At 45.3% G+C, this 7,129-nt stretch overlaps 1 pseudogene; it reads right to left on the bottom strand.

Moving 5' to 3' along the window:
• Nucleotides 1-6,043: 6,043 nt before the first annotated feature.
• LOC127689216 (40S ribosomal protein SA-like) lies at nucleotides 6,044-6,903 on the bottom strand (annotated as a pseudogene).
• Between the last annotated feature and the right edge of the window lie 226 nt (nucleotides 6,904-7,129).

Below are 7,129 nucleotides of genomic sequence, written 5' to 3'. Positions count from 1 at the left end.
TGTTTGTCTTGATTGATGGGAGCCTGAGAGAGATTGTTGCTGGGCAAGTAGACTCCAGCACTGAAAGTCTATGAAACAAACTACCATAAGCAAAGTTTAAAGATGGACTTAAGAGATCAACATCTGGGTATTGCTTGCTACAGGGCCTGTCCGTGGATAGTATAAAGGGCCAGTGAGTGTGCAAGGGAAAGCCACAAGTAGCTCAAGACTTGCCCCTCTTCTTTCACACTTGCTCCCCTTCTCCCAATTCCAGCAAACCTGTACAGAGGACAAAACCCAAGAAAGCAGGGATGGAACAAAATGTGTCCACTTTCCCATTCAGGGAATAAGCTGGAGGGATAGAGATCAAGGAGGGGGAGGAGGAGGAGGAGGAGAAGGAGGAGGAGGAGGAGGAGAGGAGGAAGAGGAGGAGGAGGGGGAGGAGGAGGAGGAGGAGGAGGAGGAGGAGGGGAGGAAAAGGAGGAGGAGGAAAAGGAGGAGGAGAGGAGGAGGAGGAAGAGGAGGAACAAGAAGAGGATGAAGAAAAAGGAATGCAACGAGGAAAAGAAAGAAAGAAAGAAAGAAAGAGAGAGAGAGAAAGGAAAGAAAGAAAGAAAGAAAGAAAGAAAGAAAGAAAGAAAGAAAGAAAGAAAGAAAGAAAGAAAGAAAGAAAGAAAGAAGGAAGGAAGGAAGGAAGGAAGGAAGAAAGAGGAGAAAGGAAGAAAGAAAGAAGAGGAAGGAAGGAAGGAAGGAAGGAAGGAAGGAAGGAAGGAAGGAAGGAAGGAAGGAAGGAAGGAGGGGAAAGAGAGAGAAAAATCTTCCTATGGTGGATAAACTTCAAGTTTTAAAATGGACTTCACTAGAAAGTTTTCAATGCTCCCAAGTGAGCTTTAATCATTCAAATGATTTCTGACTAGGTTTTAACAGAAAGATCAACAACTGAAAACAAGTTCTAGGAGGGTTAGCTGGGGATTGACAAAGGCGATATGGAAATAAGAGAAAAAGGACAGGCAACTCCAGAAGCAAACTTCTCTTTAATCAAAACCCTGAAGGACTGCAGAATCTCATCCAAAGTCTTAAGGTTTTATAGGATGGGAAGGAGGAACTTTGGGGATAGAAGATAGCTCTGAAGGTCAGGGTCCCCTTGCAGTCTGGAAGTGGTCAATATCGCCTGGAATTGTGGGACTCCTGATCAGAACTTCAGTTATCAGTCAAATCAGCTTTCCTATGCAGAGCTTCTCAGCCCCCTGAGGCTTTTAGGTCATTAACCCCGTCAGAAGGCAAGGTTCTACACCAGCCAACTTAATGAAGCCTAAGATGAGACACATACATACTGAGGTGGTGTTGAGGAACAATAGAAAAAGTGTTTTTCTGCTTGGAGCCTGTGAACGGGCAGTGCAAACAGTTGTTAACTGTGCTGACCAGCACAGATGTTTACAAGTCAAACTTTGAGTCTTCCATCCCAAGGACAGGAGTGTGTCTAGCATCTGCAGCTGAAAATTGAAGTCAACTGAGGTGCTAAGCCTGGATTGTCGCTTGGGAGTGTCTTCTTCCTCTGGCTATCAGCACCACCCTACTTGCATTGCTTTAAGAACTGAAGAGATATACTTAGGAATTCACACAGGTCTTTTAGTGCGCAAGGGTCCAGATACATATAATTCTGTCCACTACTGTGTCAAAGCTGTGCAAGGCGAACACCTTGGCTGTCAACTTAGTGGCAGAAAGAACCAGCCAAGAATGCTCTGCTCTTCCTTGACAGTTTTGTCTATGTTAAAAAATAAAATATGATGTATATTGTAATATTTGCCCCCTTGACCCTGTCCCATGCCCTTCTTACTCCTGCTAACCCAGCCCATCCGGCTCTCAGTGTACTTGGACACACACGCAAGTCTTTTATAGGTAGCCGCAACTGCCACGTGTTCACGTAACAACCTCCATTAGAGACCTTCCTTCTTAAGCACGTTGTTAGGCTACTGGCGGTCTCTCCAGGAAGGACCAAGCTGGAGTGGATTTAGCAAGAATTCCCATGGGTTGGATTAACTAAAAATCCCCCCTGAGGTGGCAGCATCTCTTTTTTGCCCACTCTGTGAGACATGCCAGGCTGCCTGATAAACTCATAACTTAGATCTGTCACCCTCCCCGCTAAGGTTGCCCAGAGAAACTGGGTCTCCCTTTAACAAGTGTCACCCATGCTTGTCCCTGAGGTACCCCACTGACCTGGACTCTGCTGAAGATAACACAGACAGCTAACTCCCTGGTAGTGGAGGGCTTTGCCAAGTCTCACTTTTCTTTCACAGCTGCCTAATACACTCTTATATTCTCATCCCAGCTAGTCATTTAAAATAAACAAAGAAAAGGGAAAGGTTTAAAACTCACAACGCAAATAAAGTGTTCCTAACTGAACAATCAGTATGCATGACAAAGAACAGCCCTGCAATGCTGGCCAAGGAGGAGGAAGGAAGGGTTGGGAAAGGAAGCAGCGGAAGGAAGGGGGGGGGGGGGTGGTTAGCCAAGTCAACAGTATGCACTAAATGTTACATCTATAAATTCACAGAAGTGCAAAAAATATTTCCACATATACAGTGCCTCTCAGAAAGAAATTAATTAAATTCTTTGGCTTTGTGACTGCTTTAGGAAAGAAAGAAAGAGGGGGGAGGGAGAGAGAGAGGGAGAGAGGGAGAGAAGGAGGAAGGAAGGAAGGAAGGAAGGAAGGAAGGAAGGAAGGAAGGAAGGAAGGAAGAGGGAGGGAGGAAGGAAGGAAGGGAGAGAGAGAAAGGAAGGAAGGAAGGGAGGGAGGGAGGGAGGGAGAGAGAGAGAGAGAGAGAGAGAGAGAGAGAGAGAGAAGAGAGAGAGAAAGAGAGAGAGAGAGAGAGAGAGAGAGAGAGAGAGAGGCAGATAAATGCTGTTAACAGCACTCCTTGCAATGTTTCAAAATGAATAAATAAAAGCTTCCCTGCCAACTTTTTTTTTATTATTATGTCTGTCTCTGACTTTTTAAATGCTTTCCCTAAAAATGTTTTCATGCTTCCTTCTCCCTGAACGTTTTACAGTCTGCCTTCCTAAATTTCACTGGAGACCTGCAAATCAAGCTGCGTCTTGCTGGTTTGATAGCTGCTTTTACGCAGCCCAGCGGAAAGCAGAGCCTTTGCTTCACTCTTGCTGTGCAGAGAGTTTATTAGGCAGGCCTCCCCCGCTTGGCTGGCAGCACGACCTGCCAGGAAGGCCAGAGCCATCTTGGCCTGGCCCAGGGAAGGCAGGCAGGTGTCTGGATCAGGCCCTCTGCAGTGACCTTCCGTCTCATAGCAACAACACAGGAAATCACCTCCCTCCCCAGACACCATTTCAGATCCTCGCTTGTTTCCTGCCCTGGTTGGGAGAAGAAAAGGGAAAGTGAGCAGAGACAGGGGATGAAAAATTCTTGTTTTGCAATCCTATTAATTAGTCCTGGAGGATTTTTTTTCTGCTGCTTCTGCTGGCAGTAAGGCCTGGGAAAAGGAGTCCTCAGGCTCGCTGCACTGGCCACCTCGGAGCCAGCTCCCTACTTGAAATTCAAATGAGAGCTGCTCTGACCTTTCCTGTCATATATTTTATTTCAGAGACAGTTTACAAGGCAACTCCACCATGCAGGTCATGTTTTAGTTTAAACAGAAATCCTCTCGTAGGTGTTAGATGCGAGTTAATGATTACACCGAAATCACTCTAATTAGGCTCTGTTGTTACACGCTGCCCTTTGGGGGCTGCTGCTGTTGTCACATACAGTATTTTGTAGAAAAAATAATTGGCCTGAGCTTTCTTCCTCCCTTTCTCACCTCTCTCTCTCTCTCTCTCTCTCTCTCTCTCTCTCTCTCTCACTCACTCTTTTATCATTCAGCATTTGATGAGGAAGATCTTTTACCTCTGGTCCTTATGAACTTTTAAGAGAGCATCAGGCTGACAGCTAGAGCCAGGAGATGGAAGGGAGGCCAGGCCTGACGAAGCAGGCCTGCTTACCTCTTGGGGTCAGAGAGAAGAGAACTCCTGCCAGGGGACTCCCACAAGCATCTTTGGTTCTCTGGGCATGCACTAGTACAGAGGCTGAGATGCTGGAGTGGCTGGATGGAGGAGGTTTATTTATTATTTACTTGCAATGATGAATCACGTGGTCTTCTCTAGAAAACGGACATCTCTGAGGAGATGAGGCAGATAAGTACACGAAGCTAAGAAAACCAGAGCTTTTCCAGAACATCTTAGATGAAGCCGTTAAAGGGGAGAGGTAAAGGAAATACCAAATTAATGCTTCTAGTAAACTGAAAAGGGTACTGGCCACTCACGCCTGGAACCCAGGCTTTGTGTAGTCTGTGAGGCTGGACTACACTTCCTAAAGTTACTTCCAATCATAGAAGTACTAGAGGGAAAGAAACTGTTTCTAAGCCAGCCTCTCTCACTCATTTCCTCTCTAGAGTCATCAGAGATTTCAGGAGGAAACCATGAAAATGTTATAGCCAAAAGCTATTTGAGGCAGGTTGAAAAAAAATACCTTATGCATCAAAGTAACAACTGCAAAAAATTAAAAATAAAAAATAAAAAAAAAACCACAAAAAAATAACTACAAAAGCATATCTTAGCCCTTTGCTGTCTGGATTGGCTGTCTGGTCAGGTAATTCATACCACTCTGAGGTCCATGGACCAGCAGGGCCTGCTTCACCTTGGAGTTTGTGGAAAATGTAGCAATGGGCTCCAGCCTGGTTGTTAAAGCCAAATGCTCTCTCTGCCTAAAAAGGAGAGCTACCCAGTCTGAGAAGCCTCCTATATAGTTCCTGCCTTCCAGGGAATCATAACAACTGCTTTTCCCCCACAGGCCCTGGCCCCAAAATCCACATCATTTACATACCAGAAAAGGAGACATAAGCTCCAAATTCCATGCAGCTCACTCCAAGAGACTGGAAAGAATGAGCCAGTCACACCAGCTGGCTTTTTAACAACAAAGGCACTAAGGAAAAGCCTCCTGAAGAAACTCATACTCCTGCTAGGTTTTACGTTTATTTCCTTTGGAATAGGGTGGGGTGGGAATGCAAGGACAGAACCCAGAGAAGGTGGGATCCCTTCAGGGTTCCTAGACTCATTAATAGAAGCATTTAAGAAGAGACTAGATTGGAAGCTCAAGGACAATTTTATTAGCGTTTAAAAGATGGAAAAACAACAAATAAATAAGTGAATAAATGAATAAATAAATACATAAACATAAAAAAAGACAGAGTAGGCAATCTGTAACCCTTGGCAGCTGCCCAGAGGAGGAGCAGGGAGGAGAGAAGGAACAAAGGCCATGCCATTTAAGCTGGCAAGGAGATTAGACACTTGGCAGACAAGCAGTCACATAGGAAGAGGAGAGGGTTTTTTAGAGAAAAAGTAAGAAAACCCAAAATGTTGGGGAAACCCAAAATGCTAAGGCACAATAGAAAAGAGGGAGAAGCCGAGCAGTGGTGGCATATGCCTTTAACCCCAGCACCTGGGAGACAGAGACACAAAGATTTCTGAGTTTGAGGCCAGCCTGGTCTACAGCATGAGTTCCAGGACAGCCATGGCTACACAGAGAAACCCTGTCTCGAAAAACCAAAAGAAAGAAAGAAAAAAAGAAAGAAAGGAAGGAAGGAAGGAAGGAAGGAAGGAAGGAAGGAAGGAAAAGAAAAGAGAAAAGAAAAGAAAAGAAAAGAAAAAAGAAAAGAGAGAGAAGACTAAAAGAAGCTCTGTTCTTCTGAGTAATTGAGAAAAGTGGGTGAAAGGCTGCACCCAGTAAACAACAGCACTGTGAGCAGGGACTCTGGGGAGAAGAAAAAACCAGTGCCTCAGTAAAGTACTAATTGCTCTGATTCTCTCTTTAGTGTGCTCATGGTGAGCCTACTGTCCTAAGGGTGGTCCTTTAGCCAACGAACATCTACCGAGATGGAATGGTAGGATTTTGGTTTCTTTTAAACAATGTTTCTATTAATTCTTTGATAAGTTCACATAATGTTTTCCCCCAGCTTTTGAGAACTTTATTTTCCTTCCACTTTTTTTTAATCATTATTTTTCTGTTTGCTCAGGTGTCTCAGGGACACTCAGTAGTGACTCCAGCCCACTCAATGGCCTGCACTGTGGAAGCTGCTTAATAGCCGTTAGTGGCTGGCTGAGCATACCAGTCTTCAGTAGAGAACTTCTGGATGGGCACAGAGGATGCCTGCTCTCCGACCAGTCTGCCACCTCTGGCTTACCAGCAGTGAGTGAATTCAGGAGACATGGTGTGATCCATTCACCCTGAAATTTGTCCTTGGTCACAGCCTTCTCAGCAGCAGTTGCTTCTCCTTCTCAGTCTCCTCTGGGTGTCTATAGAGTAAAGATTAGACAAAACCTCCCACAGGTGCTCACGGGAGACAGTGTCAAGTATGTGGAATACCTTCTGAGCCTGCATCTAGCATGTCAGACCCACTGAGTGAACTCCCTTGTTGCATAGGATGGCAACATTCATGTAGACAGAGGAAAGTCTGTGACAAAGAGCAATGGTGGACAGGTTGACATAAGACACCACTGTGAGGGGCTAGTGGTCAGTCCTGGAGTCAGTCACCATTAGAAGTGGTGGCTCCCCTGAAGGCTGCTTGGATCTAATTAGCTATGGTCTCAGGCATGAAGTGACCAGCAATGGGAGTAGTTCCAGTGGCAGTAGCTAATATCAGCATGACTTGCTGGCCAGTGTTCCTAGGGGAGATGACACTGAGATCAGCAAGGTTCTCAGTGGCAACCATAGCCCAAGCTGCAAGAAACAGCTTCTCCCAGGTCCTTTTGAGACTTATGATGCAGAAATAGCTGTACTGCTCCATCTAAAAATCATATGCCTCCTAAGTGGGTTCTTGCAGCAAGAAATGTGAGGACATCATCCTCCTTCATCTGCAAAGCATCAAGGGCTCTGGGCATTGAGTAAATTCCCCTCTAAGATAATACAGGAGTCAAGAGTAATGCCTTATGGATCCATCCCTGGGCAGCACAGAGAGAACATATAATACATTCTGATCATACTGATCCCCTTCCCCAATTCTTCCCAGACTTTCCAAGATAACTTCTCACTTCCTCTCTAGGGGCAGTTCTGATGTTAAGGTCCTGTTCCCCAATTGGTTCTTGATCTGCCAGCAAAGAAAGTCAT

The sequence above is a fragment of the Apodemus sylvaticus genome, chromosome 1 (genome assembly GCF_947179515.1).
Source record: "Apodemus sylvaticus chromosome 1, mApoSyl1.1, whole genome shotgun sequence".
Lineage (NCBI taxonomy): Eukaryota > Metazoa > Chordata > Mammalia > Rodentia > Muridae > Apodemus > Apodemus sylvaticus.
This window is presented reverse-complemented; position numbering and strand designations above follow the sequence as displayed.